The 24,088-nt window shown below is 36.2% G+C and overlaps 1 protein-coding gene and 1 pseudogene across 4 annotated transcripts in view; one reads left to right on the forward strand and one right to left on the reverse strand.

Moving 5' to 3' along the window:
- MIPOL1 (mirror-image polydactyly 1) overlaps positions 1-24,088 on the reverse strand; it is a 308,179-nt gene that overhangs the window by 65,637 nt on the left and 218,454 nt on the right. The gene's annotated exons all lie outside the window — the stretch shown is intronic.
- LOC114491469 overlaps positions 1,721-24,088 on the forward strand; it is a 30,513-nt pseudogene continuing 8,145 nt past the window's right edge.

The following is a 24,088-nucleotide window of genomic DNA, read 5'->3' on the forward strand; positions in this document are numbered from 1 at the left end:
CTCGAAACTCCCTCTGCCTCTTTTTTATAAGCAGACATGTGACTGCATTTAGAACCTACCTTGAAAATCCAGAATAAACTCCTGATGTTAGACAGAATATGAGGTCTGCCTGGAAACAGTCCAGCCATCATCAATATAACAAGAACAGTTTTCATGACATCAATGTGACCTAGCAGCCAAGGAGAGTGGACTGGAATGTGCGTGCATAGACAATGATGACTTCACTGTACTAGTCAGTGGGGGTGGTAGATGCCATTGAGCATGTGTAGTCTATGGCTGTTGTGTTCAAAATGGCTGAACAAGTAGAGCAATGAATCTGCATCAAATTTTGTGTTAAGCTTGAACATTCACCTGCAGAAACTACTCTGATAATTCAGAAGGCTGCAGCTATGGGCAACTGGTGATTGGAGGCTTTATCACAACAATGCACCATCACATCTCGTGCAGAGCTTTTTTGTGTGTGAAATGTCAAATCACCCAGGTGAATCAGCCCCCCTAGAGCCCAAATTTGGCATCCTATGACTTCTCGCTTTTCCCAAAACTAAAATCGCCTTGGAGAGGAAAGACATTTCAGACCGTCGATGAGACCCAGGAAAATATGATGGGGCAGCTGATGGTGATCCCAACAAAGGACTTTGCAGAGTGGTTTGAACAGTGGAAGCAATGCTGGGAGAACTGTGTGAGGACCCAAGGTGCCTACTTTGAAGGGGACTGAGGTGTCATTGTCCTATGTACAATGTTTCTTGTATCTTCAATAAATGACTCTGTTTCATGTTACATGGCTGGATACCTTCTGGAGAGACCTTGTAGACAGCAAATCAAGGCAAATTGAGAAGGGAGGTATGTCTCACCCATTAATTCAGCAGTCCTGAGCCCAGTTAAATAAGATTGCTAGGTGTTCCAGAAATCATAAGAAAAACCATGATAGCATAGCAGGAGGGGAGACTTTGAAATTCTGTGTGCATCGTTTCCACTATCTGGGAAAGAAAGCCTTTGAAATTGTATGTTAATCTCAATGTCTGGAGAAGGGAGGAGGAAGGGGATTTAGAGGCTGGCTACAAGCATAAAACCCCTAAAATCCAACAGTCGGGGGTACTTGGACTAGCTTGGTGCCTGCTTGCAGCTTGGTGCCCAAGAGTACTTCATAAGTAAACTTGCTATCTCATTTCCACTCTATGTTTTCTCTCATACCTGAACTCATCTCTTGTGAGTGAGACAACAACCGAGGAGGGGGAGCCCCCTAACTTGGGTCTCCCTGGTAACATTCCTCTCAAGTTCTTTAATTACATCCTTTGCCAAGTAAGGCAACACTCTAAGGTTCCAGTGATTTAATGTGGATATATGTAGAGGACCATTTATGGTCTACCATGATCTATAAAATTGATAAACCTCTACCCAGGCTAACAAAAAAAAAAAAAGAGAGAGAGAGAGAGAGAAGACATAAATGACTAATATCTGAAATGAGAGGTCATCACTATGGATGCCAGGGACATTAAAAGGATAATAAAAGAATGTTATGAACAACTCTACGTCCACAAATTTAACCACTTCGATGAAATGGTCCAAATTCCTTGCAAGATATATAAACTATCAACACTTATACAAGGAAAAACAAATAATCTGAATAAGCTTTATCTATTAAAGAAATTGAATCAATAATCAATAATATTCCAAAAAAAGGTACAGGTCCAGATGGATTCATCAAACATTTAAGAAAGAAATGACACCAGTTCTCTACAAGCTCTTCCAGAAAGCAGAAGCAGAGACAACAGTTCCTAACTCAACCTATGAGGTAAGCACTACCCTAACACCAAAACCAGATGAAGACATTACAAGAAAGGAAAACTTATAGGCAATATCTCTTGTGAATATAGATGTAAAAACCTCAACAAAATATTAGCTAATCAGGCCCAATAACACAGATAACAGAATTATACACTATGACCAAGTGGGATTTATTCCAGGTATGCAAGGCTGGTACAAAATTTAAAATAAATTAATGTACTTAATCAAAAAACAGCCTAATGGGGGAAAAATATGTGATTATATCAATAAGGATAGGAGAAGCACTTGACAAAATTCAACACCCATTCATGATTTTAAAAAAACAAACTCTCAGCAAACTAGAAATAAAGACAAAATTCCTCAACTTGATATAGAATATTTACAAAAGACCTGAAGCTAATATCATACCTAATGGTGAGAACATAAATACTTTTCCCCAAAGATCAGGAAGTCTCCTCCCACAACCCTGACTCAACACCATACTATAACTCCAAGCTAATGCAATAAGACCAGAAAAGGAAATAAAAGGTATAAACTTAGGAAGGAAGAAATAAAACTTTCTTTGTTCACAGATGACATGATCATCTATGTAGATAATCTCAAAGACTCAAAAGAAACAAAACAACAATTCCTAAGACTAATAAGCAATGGTAGCAAGGTTGCAGAATACCAAGTTAATATAAAGTCTATTGCTTTTCCATGTAACAGCAGCAAACAATTGTAATTTAAAACTAAAACACAATACTACTTATGATCACTCCCAAAATGAAATATTTAGATATAAATCTAACAAAAAATGTACAGAATCTGTATGAGGAAAACTGAGGAAAGAAATCAAAGACGACCTAAGTAAATGGAAAGATACTCCATGTGCATGGATATTGTTAAGATGTCAATTCTTCCCAACTTAATCAATGGAGTCAATGGAATTCCAATAAAAACCCCAGCAAATTATTTTTAGATATCGACAAACTGATTCTAAAGTTTATATCGAGAGGCAAAAGGTGCAGAACAGCCAGCTCAGTGGAAGAACAGTCAGAGGACTGATACCACCCAACTTTGAGACTTATTGTAAAGCTATTAGAACTCACTGGGGAAAGAACAGACAAATAGATCAGCAGAAGAGAACAAAGAGCCCTGAAACAGATCCACACAACTATGGTCAGCTGACCTCTGACAAAGGAGCAAAGGCAATTCAATAAACAAGGGATAGCCTTTTTTTCAACAAATGGTGCTGGAACAATTGGATGTCCATAGGAGAAAAAAATAAATCTAGACAGAGAACTTACATCTTTAATAAGAAGTAACTAAAACAGGATCATAGGTTTAAAGAGTAAAATGCAACAGTATATAACTTTTAGAAGATAACATAGGAGAAAATTGAGGAGACCTTGTGTTTGTTAATGAGCTTTAAATGCAGCACCCTACGCATGATCTATTAAACCTAATTAAAAAAAATTATTTTCTGTTGTAAGACATACTGTTAAGAAAATGAAAATACAATTCACAGACTGAGAAAACCTTTTCAAAACACATACCTGATAAATGACAAGTATGCAAAAGATACAAAGAGCTTAAACTCAACAATACGAAAACAAACCACTCAAAAAATGAACTAAAGATCTGAACAGACACCTCACCAAAGAAGAAATAATATGATTTTATTATTTGGCAAATAAACATATGATAAGACGCTCAACATCATATATCATCAAGAAACTGCAAATTAAAACAACGAGATATCACTATACACCTATTAGAATGGCTAAATCTTCCAAAATTCTGGTCAAGATACAGAGCAACAGAAACTTTCATTTATTGGTGGTGGGAATGCAAAAGGGCACAATTTGAAAGACATTTTGGCAATTTCTTACAAAGCTAAAAATAATCTTGCAATATGTGCTCCTGAGTATTTACCCAATAGTGATGAAAACTTATGCACACACAAAACCCTGCACATCAATATTTATAGCAGCTTTATTCATAATTTCCCCAAACTGGAAGCAACCAAGATGTCTTTAATAGGTAAATGTATGAATAAACTGGTACACACATATATGGGAATATTATTTAGTGATAAAGAGTTATCAAGCCATGAAAATACATGGGGGGAACTTAAACCTGTATTACTTAGTGAAAGGCGCTAGTCTGGAAGGCTACATACCATCTGGTTCCAAGTACATGACATTGTGGAGAAGGCAAAGAGCTGCCAAGCATTCAGGGGAAGGGGGAGAAGGATAAAAAAGCAAAACACATACATTTTTTTAACTGATGTGAAACTATGTAATGGTGGATACATGATCTTTTGCACTTACTGTACAACAGAGTAACCTATGGATTTCAGGTAATAATAATGTATCAATATGGTTTTATTATTTGTAACAATGTGCCATACCAATAAAATATTTTAATAATAGGGAGAATTGTGTGTAAGGGGGGAGGAAGTATATGAAAACTCTGTACTATCTGCTGAATTTCACTATAAATCTAAACTGTTTTAATAAATAAAGCCTATTAATTATCTGCCCCCAACACACACACAGAGCAGGAGTGAAGATTAGCTAACTGTAGGTTCAGCTGGAATGAAAGGTGACATGAGACACACGGCAAGGAGGGCAAGCACGGCACTGTACCCGCAACAGTACAGTGTCAAATCAGGGCCAATCACACCTGAATTCATTATGTCTGTTATAATTTATCAGTGAAAAATTAAAGCACCTCTACAGGAGAACTTATCTGGTGGGGTAAGCTAAATCTGTGATCAGGTATCACTATATTTATGCAGCCAGTAGACAACTTGTTAGAAACAGTGTAGAAGAAACCCAACCACAATATTGAAAGTTGGGTTCAATCACCTCTAGTGTAAGTGATCTCCCAAAGCCTAGGCCTGGCTAAAGGCCAGATATCATAATTTGTCACCCTAATTCTGATAAGATAGGGTACCCCATCTAAGAAGAGTCACAAAAGAAGAGTTTTGTCTGCATAAGGTCAGTTCTAGACAAAAGGAATTTTGAGGAGCTCAGTACACACTTACAGTAGCTGCAGTTTGCTCAGCTACTGAACATTATGTCCTATACCATATACATATATAAAATGGTTACACTAAAAATAAACAAAGAGCAAATAACCAACTGTTCTTACATAGTGCAAATATTTTGAGTGAAGGATCATAATTAACTTCCTTAAGAAGAATACATCAAATCATATTAAATATATAGTTTTATTTCACATTATGTACAGTTTAGAATAAACACTGATAACTGATCTCAGATGTGAGGTCTAACTAAATTCATTTTATGAGACCATTGTAAGTTCAGACTGTGTGATACATAGCTGTGCTGAAGACCTAGTTGGTTATCTGAAGTACTGAATATAGGGGTCAGTCAGTACATGCACACTAGAAGCATGTGCTTTGTTTTACTTGGAACTGGGTGGCTGTACTGTGATAACTAAAGACCTGCTTTCCTTCCTCACATAAATGAAGGACTACGTACAATGGGCACTCTGCTGGAGCTAGAAATACAGTGGTGACTACATACACATTTCAAATTATTATAACTGCTATAAAGGAAGGGATGTGATATTTGAGTTAGATTTAAAGGTAAGGGTAGGTATAATTAGAAGAAGGGTAGAGGAAGAATTGAAGACATATGGAAGACATGTGCAAAGGACTTATAATAAGAGAAAGGATAGCCAAGGAGGTAAATGAAGCCTAGTTGTGCCAGTGGTGGTGTTCAGAGACCAGCCAAAGAGTGGTCGGGCTTAGGTCCCAGAGGGACTTCTTGGAATCTAAGAAGTGTTTTGGTGTTTGTCCTAAGGCAAACAAGAAGCTACTAAAGAATTTTAAAGAGAGGATAACAAAACTTATTTTTTATTTTAGATTTTTTAAATACTTACTTGAGGATATGCTTATTGACTTTAGAGAGAAGGGACAGGAAGGGGGTGAGGGAGAGAAAGAAACATTGACTGGTTGCCTCTTATAAACATCCTGACCAGGGACTGAACCCACAACCTAGGCATGTGCCCTGACCAGGAATCAAACCTATATCCTTTCTGCTTTTTACAGAATGATGCTTTAACCAACCGAAACACACTGGCCAGAGCAAGATTTATCTTTTAAAAAACTGCTCTTGCTAGGGGGTGTTCTGTGTCTCTCTATCACCTGACAGTACAAACAGCCTCCAACTAATAAAACTTACCTTGTTTCTTTTCTGGGTATGATAGCTCTGCAATTTCAAGAAAACATGGAAGTATACTGAGGTTCAAATCTAGGAAATAAAATAAAGTTCTAGAACTCACCTTTTAGTTACTTGTGCCATATATACTACTTATAAAGTTGTTTTTTGTTTGTTTGTTTGTTTTCTACCAGAGATTCTCATTCACTAAGTTTTAAAGATATTCCACTATGGTCTTAAAGAAGGGATTTCTGTTGGATTTAGTTGGAGTGTCCTCCTTTCTAATCAAATTGTGCTTGCTATTTTCACCTTTGTAACTTCTATTCAGGGCTCTCAAATTTGGTCTGTTGACAATTGCTCCAATGACTTGGCTGCCAAATATAAAAGACATTTTAATCTTTATCCTATTTGACCTATCTGAAGCCAGTTCTTCCTGGAAATGCTTTCTTTTTGTGCTTTCCATGAAAACACACTTTGGGCTTTCTGCTTTGTCAAAAACATTCCTTTTAAAAAATATTTATTTATTTTTATTTTTAGAGAGAAGGGAAGGGAGGGAGAAAGAGAAGGAAAGAAACATTGGTGTGAGAGAAAAACATTGACTCGTTGCCTCTTGTACCTATGTCGACTGGGGACTGAACCTGCATCCAAGGCATGTGCCCTGAGTGGGAATCAAACCAGCGACCTTTTGCTTTGTGGAACGATGCCCAACTGAGCCACACCATTCAAGGGTGAGAGTATTTCTTAATGCTTCTCAATCCTCTTTTGGGGCTTGTTTTCTTCTATCCCACCTTTAATTACTGGTGTATTTTCCTCTCTACCCACTCTCACTTGATTTCAACCCATTATCATGACTTCATTTAATCATCTATACAGCTAATGGCTCCTAAGTCTGAGGGATTTCCCTTCAGCTCAGTTTTCTATCATGAGCACCAGATACACATAACCATCTAGTAGACATCTCCACTTGACCATTCTGCCAGTATCTACAACTCAGTATGTCTAAAATTGAATTCACGGTCTTATTGTATTCTCCTCTCCAAATCAGCCCATTACTCTTCCTCCCTCTCACTGGGCACCACTATGTGTTCAAGCTCCAAACCTTTGCATCATCTTTGACATCTATTTCTCACCACACAACTGAATGAATCCTTTTGATTGAAACTTAAATCTCCCTTGCATCTTTTGTTTCTTTCCAGCCCCATTACCATTATATTAATTTAGAGTGCCTGCTACTATTTTCTTAAGTGGACTAAAGCAACAGTCTTTCCCTTGTTCTTTGTCTTTAGTGAATTTTCTACAGCACAAATAGTAATGCATCACTACCTGGAATAAAACTCTTCAATGACTGCTCACTGTTCCTTGGATAAAGTCCAAATTCCTTAGATGTCATCTGCAGTGCTCTTCATGCTTCTCTTTCCAGCTCATTTCTCATTATTCACCTATTTACCTCTACACTCCAGCCAAGACGAACCACTAGGATGAACAACCCTAGAACACTGACCCTATCCACTTTTACTTAACTGGCTCCTACTCATCCTTCAGACCTCAGTGTGGATTTGAATTTCTCTAAGAAATCTGACCTGCTGTCTGGATTAGGTGGTCCTCTCATGTGTTTTTAAAGTATTCTAACCTTTTAGCTGGATAGATGCCAAACAACAGCTCTCCCCACTCCCCGCCAACCATTTGATATCTAGTGCTTAGAAAAGTATTTACTAAATATTTGTGGAATTGATTAATTCCTGGTTCCTTAGGCCTGCTTCATGTGGTTCTTAATTTTTTATGTCTTAATGGCTATCTTTGTGACTGGTGTGAGCCTTACAGACAAAATAAGCTATGGATGTCTAGTGCTGGTCTGTAGTTAAAATAAGACTTACAGGTTAATTACTTTGTAAACACTAAGAGTAATGAAAAGTCTAAGATTTCAAAAGGAAATAAAAGAAACAAAAGTAAGCATAAATAACTTCCATGAGTTACACTATTTTAGAGGGGGGTTTTAAATCAATTCTCATTACCATAGCATCATTGTGCATTTCAGTCGTTTTTCTGGAATACTACAAACAAGTGCTACTGGAGGCCCCCTGGTGGCTGAGTGAACATCTGCTGGTAGTGACCCTTGAAATAATCCTTGAAAAGGGTCATTCATTCAATAAATATTTATTGAGCAACTATATATTTAAATGTATATATCTATATCTATATCTAGATATATATCTATTTACCTACCCACCTACCTACCTACCTATATCTATACATATATAGCTAAATACATAGTAAGTGTGTGGGGATACAACAGTAATAAATGCAGATAAGAATGTCTGACCTTATAGGTTTTGCTCATTATTTTATCACAAGTGCTTGAAGGAATTCTTTACTAAATACTTATGAATTAATCAGTGTGTCTTAAGGCAGCTTCTAACAGGAATCATTCTGCACTTCCTTCTATCTTGATGGCCTTTCGTTCTAGATGTGGCACCACACGGCAGGTCCACAGAGAAGGGAAGAGGGCTGTGACAGGATTCTCCTTGAAGTAACCTCCACATCTCTCCTATTTTCCATATTTCTCTGATCTTAAAATCATTTTTAAACTATAATTTAGTATAATCATAGTAAACATTAGCTTGTAAAGTTTAAAGCAGGTCCCTTTCTAGTGAACAGTGTTGTAAGAAATTATCTTTCATCATTACTTGTTGATGATCCTGGCTATGGTAATTATACAGAAATGTTATCCACACATTCTAGGATAATCCCTTATTTTAGCAAATTTCACACATGCTCTATACACCTTATTTAAGAAGAAATCAATTTGTTATATATATGTGTGTATTATATATATATACACACACACTTATTTTTAGCAGTTTCTCTGTACCATTTGTAAAAAATGAAGACTTGAATAAAATCAGCTCGAGCTCCTCTCAGACTGCTTTATCTACATGCTTTAGGGATTATAAAGATAAAAGTAAGGTTATTGTTTCTTTGAGAGCTAACTACTCAGTAAAGCCTTCATTCAGGTTTCTTCAAAAGGCAGTACTTGGTTTATCAGCAGTCTGATAACACTAAAACATGCCTTACATCACATTTATAGACATCAGAATTCTTTCAAAATATGTAGCTAATAATCAGGATGAATGTCATTTACTTTTGTTTTGGTCTCCAGGGAATGTTGTTTACTTTGCTTTAAAATTTATGTGAGTCATTTTGATTATATGCCTTTTTTAATTAGCTTGAAGGAAGCAATCACTGGGGAGAAAGCGGAAATCAATTCTGATCCGATATTGATAGCTACTGTGCTGTAAATTGTATGTCCTTTCTAATTAAATGTAAACATGTTCAGTTCTAAAGTCCAGCAGCAATGACAACAGTCGCTAGGAAAGATTGCTCAAGTACTGCTCAACTGATCTGCCTGGCCTTTATTTTTTTTTCACAGTTGTGCTTGTGTAATCATTGCTGGGGTGTAACTGGCTTTTTCTAGGTCATCTTCAGAGAAAAGATTTGACAAGAATGTAGAGCTCTCTGTAATACCTCAAGTTACTTATTAACTATGTCCTTCTGATAGCTAATCAATGGCATTGCACAGAGTCAAATTTGTTGCACTAAACGGCCCCCCTGTCCGAAGCCAAGTCTTGGTAAATATTTAATGGCAGTAAAGGTGTTTTGCTAGTTATCAAACTGATATATAAAGGACTCTTAAAAGCGACTTTATCTTGCCTTCCCCTTCCATAAATATTCTGCTCAGCGATACTGTTTATAGGTATAAAGGTGTTTGGATTTCATTTTGTTGAGTATATTGCTCAGAAAAAGACCTAAAAAGAATAAATATTTTTAAAATGCTCATTTTAATCAGTACTATGTCACTTAAAAATAAGAAGAAAAACAAACCACCCCCAAACTTCTCTCTTTGGTGAAATGCCAACTCAAAGCATAAAACAGCCCAGGCCCTTTCTCCCGACTAAAGCCTGCACCAGACTTGTTTAGAACCCGCTGTGCAGCTGCTCTCATAAGGAAATGCTGCAACGCTTCTGTTGCCATATGGCTGCCACGTGCTCTGTAAAAATCAGAGACATTTGGATTTTTGTTCTTTATTCAACACAGTAAAGGTTGGGTTTTATATCTTTACTTTTTAAATTATCTGTTGTTTTAGGCTTCCTTGTTTACTTACTCTAACTCCTAACTAGGTGAAAACAAAAATGACAGCTTCATTTTTTTAAATAAGAAATGGTTTCAGACTTAAGTTTTATGAGAATACTTGATAATTGCTTAGGATCTTTCTAAAAAGAAGGCTGATTTCTTTAAATTTATACTTATTTCATGCTTTCAGGTTTTAAAGAAAGTTAACACATTTTAAAAAATTCTGGCACATACCTTTGTCTAAAAATGTAATACTAAATTTAATAGTAAAAACTGACCTATGAAGAATGAATTTTAATAGACTAACTGTAGGAGGTCATAAATTATTTCCTAAGTATCAAATAAGAGCTGGTGACTCAAAGCATTCTGCTGTATTAATAATTCTTCAGGGTTCACCCGCCATCCAAAGGGTTACAATTTTAAAAAAGTATGAGAGCAAAAAGGTTAAAGTTGTTTTCGGATGGGAAAATATTACAAATGTTCCCAATCTGAGTTGAAAACACTGGGTTTTGCAATGTTGGGATGATCTCTTTATTTTACTTTGTGGTGATCTGAAAGGAATGTTTAGGGTTTTATTTTTGTTTTGTTTTGTTTTGTTTTGTTTTGTTTGCCTGACATGGCTGGTATATGGAAGAGAAAGAGTCTCCTGCTATCAATGGCATATGAACCTAATATTTAAGATATTACTGCTGATAGTCCAATTGCTCTGAAGGCAAGGTTTCTGAATTTTTCCTATAGTCCTAATAATTAATAATATGATGTTGTATACTTGGAGAGAGCAAGGTACCACGATCTACTTTTAAAAGGAGTTTCACTTTATATATTGCTGACCTCGGTATGTCAAAGATTAGAAAGGTGGCATAGAATATGTTTTTAAATTAGTATTTCTGGTTTCATCTCTTAAAGACATGCCTACATTAGTTTTGATCTCTGAAGTGTTATGTGATATGATGATATTTCACTACTCGAATTTTGGCCAGGAACCCAGGTCAGATCAGGACTAGGGTCAGGCCAACAGGTACATGTCTGGGACCTCAGTTTAAATGGTTACAAAACCCTCACCGGAATAAATTAAAATATGGTGCTAGTTAACTCATGTTGAACAGGTAACTGATTACTCATGTAAATAGAAAAAAAAAATGAACATTGGATGTACTGCTGCTGAAATAGGTGAGTACCTAAATTGGAAAATGAAAATAATGTTTTCTGGTTCTGATACACAACCGCACATTATAATGCTTAATGACAAATCACATCCCCTACACTTTACCAGTCAGCTAATTTCTGGGACAAAATAATATATGGTGTGATACTATGGGTGATTTAGTTCTAAACCATTTACCACATTTCTTCAGAAATTGTCTGGTTTGGAAAATTTCCAAAGACAAGCAGAAGCTACGGGAATACACAATAGGGGACCATGAGGGAAGGTGTTCTTGGAACACATGATGTGTAAGCTGAGTCTTGAAAAACAAGTAGGAGTTGCTCAATCAAACAAGGGTATGTAAAGGGTATTCCAGCTAATGAAGGTTATGTGTATCAGCATGATGGTATGAGAAAAAATTTGCAGAAAATATATAACTCATTATGCACTTACAAATATGCCTAGTCCCAACAGAAACCTTCATATCCGCGTAAACTGGGAGAGGGAGAAATTGTCTTAAGGGATAAGAGTAGTCTGCTACTTTCCACTACTTTCCAGTAATTTCTGAAACCAAGAGTGAGAATGACTGGAGCTCTGATTGCTAGGAGGCCAATGTGTGGAAACTCTTGGGTCTCATTGAGGACCTGCTCATTTTCACCAATATCATTCATTCATTCAACAAATATTTACCCAACACCTACTGTGTATTAGGCACTAGGGATAGAGCAATAAACAAAACAGACCATGATCTCCACTTTTGTGGAATTCTGAGAAGGAAGTGTATCCAGCTTTAGCAAAGACCCATCTGGCAAGTAAGGTCCTTTCTGGAGACCTCACCTACAGCCCTAGTCCAAGAGGCTCTAACCTCATACCTACTTCCCACTCTGCCTTCTACATCAAGACTCCCAGATACCAATTGGTTAGTTTTTATAACTTATGCTTTATTTCAAATTTTACATTTTTATGATAAGCCCTCTTTTTATATTTATATCTGTGAAATAAATTTATTGTGAACAAAGTACATATTGCTATAATGTTCCTTTTAATAATAAAGACTTATCAGAATATTGTGCAAATACCAAAAATAATATTAGCTACAATTTTTGAGAACGATTCAATTGTAAAAGCCATTCCTTGAAGGTAGCCTGTAAAGGGAATTTTCATATATCTATACTTATTTTCCAAAAGATGTGCTACTATTATGAAAAAAAATTAGGGTGAACTGAAATATTTTGATACTACAAAAAGTTCTGAAATCATAAATACTAGATTTTGTAATACTTCAATATCTCTATATTCTGCTAATCTCTGACTACAGGAGGTTTACTTTTGGGAGTGACAAATACAACTACTAGATCTCTCTGAAGCAAGTAAATTATCAATACAAACCAACCAATTGACAGCTAACAAACTAACAGCTAAATGATATAGCAAGGAAGTTTTCTATTTTTTTGTCCTTAAAGGAGAGTATTTCCCTAGTTTGAGATTGGAATAGCAGATTTGGGTGAGATAACACTGCTCCTGAGCTTTCTGTAACAAAGAATATTAGGCTCCTTCCAATAAGCAAGACTGTATTACCTTTAGCTGAAAAATTCACAGCTACAACATGCATGTTTTTTTATTTAGTTAAGTTCCTACTATAGGTATGTATTGAAGTTATCCATAATACAAGTATAAATATGTTCTCAACTATACTTTGTTCTTTACTTGGAGAATATACAAATATCACTTAGCTATATTTATTTAGGTTGGGGAATATGCATCTGATTTTGCTCAATACTTAAGAAAATATCTGCTAATTGAAAGATAGATTCAACTAGGAAAAAATATAGAAGAACACTGATTTAGATGAGGAAAGAATTGAAAGCTGGTCTTCAATTTATTTTATTCTGTTTATTCCTGCTATGGGTATGAATTCACAAATAAAAAGCTGCCAATATTAATATAATGTAGATTAAACCTATATTTTCATCTATATGATATTAATGAGATGGGGCTTCTGCAATGACATTGTCAGCATATACTATTTTTTTGTAATTTATTGAAGCACATTGCAAAACAGAGTACAATGGCAAATGGCTATTTATTTTAATGACAAAATGACATATGAATGAAATAAATCCAATTTAGTAAACATTAATATTATAAATTTAAGCTATAAGGAAATCATTGATATCACAATAAAGTAAATTTTAAAAATTAAAAACATAGTCATCATGAATAAGACAATTTCTAAAAATACATGCATTTCAAAAATATCTGAGTGTCTATAATGTAGTAAACACACTACTAGCCCTAGCATTATAAAATGAGTAAAAGCAGCCCTGCCCTTAAGAAATTCATAATGCAGTTGAGAACACTTATATGTAACATATACAGGGAAAGGGTACATCTAATTTGGCTGGTGAATGGGAGATGAGGGAAGCAGTAAGTTATTTAGAAGAGAACAATTCCTGAAAAAACCATGGGGCAGCATAAATAAAAGTATGGTGGCAAGAACAAGAATAGCAATGGTCAACTGTAAGCAGTCCAGTGTGGATGGAGCCTCAAGTAACTGGCAGGGAAAAGGCAAAAGATAAAGCTGAAGAGGCAGTCGTGGGGTAGATCATTAAAGAGTCTTAAAAACTAGGACATTATGTAGTGGAAATGGAGGACTATTACCAAAAGGCTTTGAGAAGGGAAATGGCAGTCAGGAGTGGGGAATGGATCTGAAGAGAACAAAGCTGTAGAGAAATTACTTGGGGGCTATTTCAGTAGTTCAAGTAAAATGTAACAAGGATCTGAATAGGGTACCGGTAGTCAATATAGAAATGTGAACGCAGATTCAAGAAATATTTAAGAAATGAAGTACATGGACTTTGTTGACTGAGGCATTCAGAAGGAAGAGAAGCTTTTTAAATGAAGTTTGCTGCATTGGGTTTTAGATATTATTGGGGTACCCAAGAAATATCTGAAAATGTCCTGAAGATAATTTTCTTATAAAAACTGAAACTAAAGAGGAAGGTCTGGGCTGCATATCTGCATTTAGGAGTCACTAGCATATCGGTGAGGTGAAAATCAGAGGAGTGAGTGGAGGCAGTCCAGGGAAAAGACAAAGAAAAGTTACCACAAACAATAAAAATTGCTAAGAGATAGCTGCAATAGAATCATAGTAAGATGTTTTTCCCCTAGAAGAGAAATTGCCTTTTTTCTGATATTCTAAATGAAATAAACATATTTATCATCTACCTCCCATATGCTCAGTATTGAGAAATGTAAGCATTACTTCCTAGTCAACACTTTGGCAATACTTTATTTCTCACATGGATATATACATATAGCTGCTTTTTCTACATAGCTCTCACCTCAAAACACAGAACTTTAATTATATATTTTCAAAAAAAAATCTTAGGACACTATGTTTTATTACTTATCAGCAACAGGATCACGAGCAGTGATTAAGAGGTGAAAAAAACATGGGGTTTGTGCTCAAGGGACCTGGGCTCATCCATTTACTACCTGACTTTGGACAAATGACTTAACTGAATTTTAGATCCTGTAATTATAAGACAGATAATACTGCTTAGTTCACACAACTGTTAGAAGATCAACTTAGATTATGATTATGAAAGAACTCTGCCAAAAGTAAAGCTCTGTGTAAGTATTAGCTAACACCATCACTACACCTTCTGTGGGGGACTACCTAGACAGCATGGGAAGTGAGTGTTGGAAGATCCATATGAAAGCTGGCAAAAAACTAGTCCGAAAGAAGGCTGAACATGGGTAGAACTGGAAGCCTGCAATCCAGTAAAAGTAAGGGATCTGGAGTTAGGAGCATGTTCAGGTCAGAGAGCATGCAGAGTCATGAACATTGCAAGTAGGCAGAACACAAGGTTCCATGGATTGGCAGGTATTTAATACTGGGGCAACTGTATGACCTAGTATGGGAATGTCATAGCTAAACTGACCCAATGTGCAGATTCTGATAAATGGATATTAAATTTTTTTTCTTTTTTCTGTATTTCTTTTTTTATTGTTGTTCAAGCACAGTTGTCTCCATTTTTCCCCTCATCACTGCTCCCTTCCCCAGTCATCCCCACCTCCCACCCTCGATCCTAACCCTCTTTGGTTTTGTCCATGTGTCCTTTATACAGTTACTGTCAGTTTGTTATTGATTTCAATGTCTCTGGTTATATTTTGCTTGCTTGTTTGTTTTGTTGATTAGGTTATACTTAAAGGTGAGATCACATGGTATTTGTCTTTCACTGCCTGGCTTATTTTACTTAGCATAATGCTTTCTAGTTCTATCCATGATGTTGCAAAGGGTAGGAATTCCTTCTTTCTCTCTGCTGCATAGAATTCCATTGTGTAAATGTACCATAGTTTTTTGATCCACTCAGTTACTGAGCACTCAGGTTGCTTCCAACACTTGGCTATTGTAAATTGTGCTGCTATGAACACTGGGGTGCATAGGTTCTTTTGAATTGGTGTTTTAGGATTCTTAGGGTATAATCCAGCAGTGGAATTGCCAGGTTAAAAGGCAGTTCGACTTTTAGTTTTCTGAGGAAATTCCATACCCTTTTCCACAGTGGCTGCACCAGTCTGCAGTCCCGCCAACAGTGCACTAGGGTTCCCTTTTCTCTACAACCTCACAGAATCTGTTTGTTGATTTGGTTATGATGGCCCTTCTGATCAGTGTGTGAAAAAACCTCTCTTGATTATAACAGTTCAATACTATCTCTTAAAAAAGAACAGGAGCCTTTAAATCACACATCATAAAAAAAAGGGGATTCTAGCCTAAATGACAGACATTCAAATCTTAAATTTTGGGGACAGATAAAGAAAATAATATTAAGTACTGTGAGTTTTCACCAATAAATAATTCTGACCCAATAGCCTAGACAATTTCAGCAATTAAGAGATAACACTGCAGATACAAAGAACAATGAATTTGGTTCGGACACTTTGGTTCTAATTCTATCCTTGACACTAATAAGCCATATTACCTTGACTAATCCTGTTGAACTTCTCTAGGTCATATTCTAAATCTGCAGATAATAATAAAAATGATACCTATGGTTTTATTGAGTGCTTTTGATGTTTTATGTACTCATTTAGGCACTGTATATGCATTATACACATTATGTAAATAACCCTGAAAGGCAGTTATCATTGTCATATTAAATGAGAAAATGGAGAATAAAAAGACTAGGTAATTTACCCAAGCAAGCAAATGGGAGAGCCAGGGTTCCAATCATGATGTGCCTTCTTCCAAAGTTATGTTATGCTTGTTTACTGACAAAATTAGCCTTAAGATTTCACAAGTTCAGTGTTTAATCAAATACAATGAGCACATGTTCTAAATTCTATTATGTAGCTATTGGAGCCTAAGAAAATCACTAATCCTTTCCCTGTTTCACTTTTTAAATAATTTTTACAAAGATAATAACCCATCCTATTAATAACCTCATAAGAGGTGGGAAATAAAAAGTGCTTATGAACATGATATGGAAAACACAAAGATTGGGAATGATAACTGCCTATCATATGTCTAAGAAAGCTTTTGAAATTTCTTAAAATTAAAAAAAATTCTCTTCCATAGGTAAATAAAATACACATGTTAACATAATTCATTTTTCAATTTGTTACTGCTGTTTCTTAATACCACTGCCTAGTTTCTAAAAGGCAACTCCTTAGAAGGCCATTTAACCAAAAATACCTAAGGAATAAAGCTTAAGGAAGAAAGAATGAACATCCTGCTACTTGACATTAATCACCTTAACTCAGAGTACCTCACAGACAGCTATGGCATTACTCCTAACTGGAAGACACTGAAATTAACACACGGCTTTAAAGTTAATGGGAGTTGCACAACCAAAACAATGTATGTAATATGCCCCCAAGTTATTATTCATGGACATGCCATTCCTCTGTTTAATCAAGAGTTAAAGCATGTGCAGTAATTCCCTATTTTATAATATTATTTCTGACAATAAAGATAACAACTACGAGAACAGTTTTTAGCTGGCTAAACCTGATGTACTGGTTTTGTTAATAAAAAATTCATGACAATTAATGAAATGGATCTATTAAGACAGTCCCCCAAAGTAGTACAACTGCCCCACCTATAAATGAACTTCTCATGACCTGTACTATCCAGAAAGAACTGTAGTAACTTGCTCTAAAAATTGTTACATACAAAAGCTTCGAACCAAATCAAAGCATTACTCAGAAGTGGGCAAGATACTTCAAGTGAGGAATGCTTGATATGGCCACCTTTAATCAAGTTTTCATTTGCTGTTCATATTCATACGACTATTTTTGAAATTCATGCTCTTCTGCCATATTAAATTTTAATAAATGCAAATCTACATTAAAATCATTTTAAGATATTAATAACTAACACTTGGCTGTGTTCCAGGTTTCATACTTTGTTATTCCAACTGCACTGAAGAGAGAGACTGTTGAGTAGCCATATCTCTTTCTTTTCATCTCAAGTCCTCAGTGGTCAAGTGCTAGGCAAAGAGAATTCACAAAAGAGCTTCAAGGTTCATAATGATTCATTTGATATCCTTTGACAAATACAACTAAGCAGAACATTTATATATTTGGCCCCTTAAAAGTAGTCTTTTGCTGTAAGTCATACTTTGATTTTTAAAATTAGTAGAGTGTCAATTCTTTTTCTACTATATACATCTACCTCCTCCCTCTTTAAACAATCCTATCCACAACAATGTGAATGTACTTAATGCCACTGAACTGCACACTTAAAAATGGTTAAAATGGTAAGTTTTGTTATATACACTTTACCACAATTTAAATAAACAAATGTGTGAACTTTTATGCAACTTGCCAATGAGAAAATATTTCCCAGAGAAGCTTCTCTTAGCCAGTAGCTGTGGTAGAAATTTTGTATCTACAGACAAATTATTTTTATTCTTGGAAATGCAAAGTACTTAAAAGCAACAATGAGGAAGGATACTGCCTTTTAATATTTATATAAATATGTGTTTCAAGTCTACTGACCAAAACAACCCCAAGACTTCAAAGTTGAAGAGATCTCTAAAATCATGTACCAGAAAGTTAAAGATTTAGAAAATATTAAAAAACTATGAAAGAATCAGTCCAAGAGTTACAACATCTGGCAATTAGGAAACCAGAGAGAGACATTGGAAAGAAAGACAACAGGAAGGGAATGAACTATCAAATAATCTTAAGGAGCATTTCTCAGAGATGAAGGACAAGAATCGTCAAATTGAAAGCGCCTATAAGTACAGAACACAGTAAATGAAAGAAGACCCACTCTCTGACACCTCCTGATTAGATTTAAGAACACCAAGCTGAAAAATAACTTAGTATCTTCTAAGAGAAAAATCTACAAAGAAAGACTGATTTGAATCATTCTGGAATCAGTTAATAGAAGCAGAAAAAGAAAAGAGCAATAAAAAAAACCCTAAAAAATTTCATCACCACCAAACCAGTATTATATGAAATGTTGAAGGGCCTTCTTTAAGAAGATCAAAACTACGAACAATAAAATGGCTATAATTACATATCTGTCAACAATTGACTGTAAAAAAAATAGAATTAACAAGCAGAACAGAAACAGAATCATAGATAGAGAATTTTCTGATGGGAGGGGGGTCAGGGTGGTAGGGAAAAAAGGTGAGGGGATTAAGAAGTACAAATAGGTAGTTACAGAATAGTCATGGGGATGTAAAGTACAGCAAATGGAATACAGTAGCCAAAGAACATACTGCATAACCCATGGACATGGACAACAGTGTGGGGATTGCCTGAGGGAGTTGGGGGCAAAGGGGAAAAATTGGGACAACTGTAATAGCATAATCAATAAAATGTAATTTTAGAAAGTTTTGAAGAAATGTCATTTTTAAATTGGAATTCTATATCCAGAAAACTCTGCCATCTACCCTTTCTGAGGGAAGCAACTTGAACAGGGAAAACATCATAGAAACAGTTAACGCCAGCCCAGTGGAGCAGTGAAGAGAAATCCTGAGTGGCAGCCTAGACATTGGCAACAGGTCTGGGTTACTGCAGGGAAATAGAGGCTCTGGTGAAAAAGGGAACTGCGTGAAGCAGGAAATAAGAGTGACAAGATAAAAAAGCTGAAATAATAAAGCACAAGATCCAAGAAAAAGAAAGGTAATTAGAAATTTCAAACAGGATAAAATAACTGTACAAAAAAAGTCATGGCTCAAATAAGAAACAAAATATGGCATTTGATGGAGTAAAAAAATCCTTTTGTCTCAATCCAAAGAACATTCTCTTTTGGCACAAGGGCTCACAAATTCAATCCAAAGAAAGGAACTATAAGCCCTGGCTGGCGTAGCTCAGTGGATTGAGTGCAAGCTGCAACACAGGCATCACAGGCTCGATTCCCAGTCAGGGCACATGCCTAGGTTGCAGGCCACGACCCCAGCAACTGCACACTGATGTCTCTCTCTTTCTCTCCTTCCCTTCCCTCTCTAAAAATAAATAAATAAAATCTTAAAAAAAGACAGGAACTATAATTCTTGAATACTACATGGTCATCATGGTCAATGCTGTTGCTTTCTATTTTTCAAATAGAAAACTTTTAAATCTTAACAAAACTTGTACATAAAGCGGGAGAATTCATTACTAATTCCACTGAAGGGCAGGTAGAAAAAGTGAGAGAAAATAAAATTCAAATTTTCCACCATCATTCAACCTGTTGAATAGTTTTTTACGACAATAAGAGTTCTTTAAATGCCTATGTGTTTGCCATTTCAATACTTTCCAGAAGTCTACACTTTTTGATGTTTATATGACATACCTAATTATTTAAAATACATCTAAGTGTATATATGCCTTTTCTGAGTAGTATGGTATGTCTTTGTACATTATCTTTGCCAAAGATATTTTTCCATTTTAAAAATTGATAATACCAATTGCAGAACCCATTAACAAGGAGATTAAAAGAAAATGAAATAGAACTATAGATTCTTAGAAAATGACTTTGACATGGCAAAAATTTCAGCAACCTGTCTGATCAAGTACTGATGTGTGGAATGTGAAAAATACTCCTAGGTGACAGAAGAAAGAATGTGATCTTGTTGTCATTCCCTTCTTTGTTGGCATAAGCCAACAGAAATTATTTTAAGGTGGTCTTTGAGAATGTCATATATGAGTTAGAAAATTTTGAAGAGTCACATAAAAATAAATAACTAAAGAACTTAAACTTGAAGACATAAAGGAACATGTCCGTCATAGAACGTGAACACAGTATATATTCATTAATGAATATTGATTAATGCAAAAACTGAGTGATCTTCATACACATAAAAGAGTAATGATTTTGAAATCTGAGATCCTGTTGTTCTTCTAGTATAATACATAGTGTACAGGAAGATTTTTAGTTCTCTAAGATCCCTTTAGGAAGTTTTGTCCCCTTGCTTAACCCTACCCTACTGATTTTAAAAGGCAACAGCACAGTAAACAATATTAACTTCCTTGTAAAGATTTTAAGACTACTGAATATGTAAGGAATAAAGTAAAATTACTGAAATTTTGAATACTGCTAATGAGTTTGCTAGTTGTTATTAACATATTTATTTGCAAATCAAATAATCATTTAAGAAAAAATCAACAAATAAGAACTTTCCTACATATTAGAACTTATTTATAATAACATTAATCAAAACAAATAATTTTCTGCCAATGATTCAGCAGGCACTTTACAAATAAACTACTACAATACAGAACTTAGACAAGTTTCAAATTCAGCAGCATATACATGGCACCCTGATTCACATTTTTGACTCAGAATGTGTTGCCTCCTGCAATACATCTCCAGTCCTGCATTAACCCACACTGGCTATTGCTGCTATCACTATGGCAGAAACTGTCCTCCTTCAAAGCAAGGTGAACAAGTATTTAAGAGCTATAAAGACTATTGGAGGACTTCCAGCCAAGATGGAGGTATAGGAAAATATACTGTGCCTCCTTGCACAACCAAAAGGACAACAACTTTAAAAACAAAATACAACCAGAACTGCCAGAAAATCAAACTGTATGGAAGTCTGACAACCAAGGAGTTAAAGAAACATTCATCCAGACTGGTAGGAGGGGCAGAGATAGGCAGCCAGGGTGGAGATGGGGAGAGGCAATGTGGCAGCTGGAGGACTGGGCAAGGTGGCAGCTGGCAGAGTGGGCAGCCCCACAACTGCATGCAGATAAACCTGGGGGAATAACTGGAGAGCGAGTAGACTGCCCAACCCAGAGGTCCAGCATTGGGAAACAAAGTCTCAAAACTTCACACTGAAAAACCCTGTGGGGGTTGAGGCAGAGGGAGAAACTTTCAGCCTCACAGGAGACTTTGTTGGACAGACCCACAGAGTCCTAGAATGTACACAAGCCCACCCACCAAGGAATCAGTACCAGAAGGGCCCAATTTGCTTGTGGGTAGCAGAGGAAGTGCCTGAAAGCCACTCCCCTCCATCGTAAGAGCTGGGCAAGGGGCACTGTTCCCTTTTGCACCCCTCCCCCACATACAGCAACACAGGGTAGCAACTGGGTTGCCCCACCCTGGTGAATATCTAAGGCTCTGCCCCTTAGTACATAACAAGTGCACCAAGACAAAAAAAAAAAAAGGCCCAATGAAAGAACAGATCAAAGCTCCAGAAAACAACACAACCAAGTGACAAAGACATAGCCAACCTATCAGATGCATAGTTCAAAACAACAGTAATCAGGATGCTCACAGAAATCGTTGAGTATGGTCACAAAATAAAGGAAAAAGTGAACGCTATCAAAAATGAAATAAAGGAAAATGTACAGGGAAACAACAGTGAAGGAAAGGAAACCAGGATTCAAATCAATGGTTTGGACCAGAAGGAAGAAATAATAATTTGACCAGAAGAGAATGAAGAAACAAGAACTCAAAAAAAATGAGGAGAGGCTTAGGCACCTCTGGGACAATTTTAAACTTTCCAACATCTGAATCATAGGGGTGCCAGAAGGAGAAGAGGAAGATCAAGAAATTGCAAACTTATTTGAAAAAATAAGGAAGGGGATTTCCCTAATCTGGCAAAGGAAATAGACTTCCTGGAAGTCCAGGAAGCTCAGAGAGTCCCAAAGAAGTTGGACTCAAGGAAGCACAAACCAAGGCACATCATAATTAAATTACCCAAGATGAAAGATAAAGAGAGAATCTTAAAAGCAGCAAGAGAAAAGTAGACAGTTACCTACAAAGGAGTGCCCATAAGGCTATCAGCTGATTTCTCAAAAGAAACCTCACAGGCAAGAAGGGGCTGGAAAGAAGTATTCCAAGTCATGAAAGGCAAGGACCTACATCCCAGATTGCTCTATCCAGCAAAGTGATCATATAGAATTCAAAGGCAGATAAAGTGCTTCCCAGATAAGGTCAAGTTAAAAGAGTTCATCATCACCAAGCCCTTCTTATATGAAATATTAAAGGGACGTATGTAAGAAAAAGATGATCAAACATATGAACAGTAAAATGACAATAAACTCACAACTATCAACAACCGAACCTAAACAAACAAACAAAAGAACAAAACAAACTAAGCAAACAACTAGAACAGGCACGGTATTACAGAAATGGAGATCACATAGAGCACAGGGGGCAAACACAAGGCCCATGGGCTGAATCTGGCCCTCTAACTTGTTTTATCTGGCCCAGCACCTTGTTTCTACCCAGCGACAGCGCTGAGCTCCTTGCCCCTAGTTAAGGAGTAGTTACATTTATACAGTCCTAAAATTACCTTCAGCCCTTTGAAGGCAACCATGACACTGATGTGGCCCCCAGTGAAAATGAGTCTGACACCCCTGACATTAGAGGCTTATCAATGGGGAAGGAGAGAAATGGATGGGGGGAAAAGTACAGGGAATAAGTAACATATATGGTAGGTAGAAAATAGGGGGAGGTTAAGAGTAGTATAAGAAATGGAGAAGCCAAAGAACTGATATGTATGACCCATGGACATGAATTAAGGGGGGCCAGAGAAATGTGGGTGGGATGGGGTATGCAGGGTGAAGGGGAAGAAAGGGGGAAAATGGGACAATGGTAATAGCTTAATCAATAAAATATATTAAAAAATAGAGACTATTGGATTTAATTGGGATTTTCTTTCTGTTGAAGCAATTAAAGTAATAACATGAAACAGCTTTAAAGAGAAACATTTTGTTTTCTGATAGTAAGGTTTTTTTTGTTTTTAATTTAAGAGCATATCCAGTTTGCAGCCATGTGATGAAGGAAGTATTATATGATATAGCCTATTTCTTTAAGAATTGTTTTATAAAATCAACCATCAGGAGTTCTGAACTCTACCCCCAATCTTGCTCTTCTGTGTCAGTGGTCAAGTCACCTTTCCTTTTTAGTTCATCTACCAACATTAATCACTGTCTACCCATGTATTGAAGAGATAGGTACCAATATCTTTTCACTTCTTTGAGCAAAATAGTTGCATTATGTTTACATTATTAAAAAGGAGAACTTCCTAGAATTAAATATTCAGATAAATAAATATGTCCTGCTGACGCTAGCTGCCAGTGGGGCTAAAATGCCAACAGCGATGAATTAACCACAGGCACTGTGTATCACTGTTGTGCCTCTTGTTACTCAGCATGTTCTTATTCTTGCCGCTTCTAATACACGCAAATAGAACAACAAAAAAATCTGTAAAACTATTAAGTATTTCCGTGCTATGTGAGTGTATCTGTAAGCTATGACTGGAAGGCTACCCAGACTGACATAGTGAAATGAGGAAACTAGAATCTGTCTAATTAGGTCTATCTTATTGAAGCTAAAACATAAAGTTTGTATAGCTTTCAAAAGGTGTGATAAGCATCTCTCACTGAGATCAGAGCCAGAAAT

The sequence above is a fragment of the Phyllostomus discolor genome, chromosome 1, assembly GCF_004126475.2.
Source record: "Phyllostomus discolor isolate MPI-MPIP mPhyDis1 chromosome 1, mPhyDis1.pri.v3, whole genome shotgun sequence".
Classification (NCBI taxonomy): Eukaryota; Metazoa; Chordata; class Mammalia; order Chiroptera; family Phyllostomidae; genus Phyllostomus; species Phyllostomus discolor.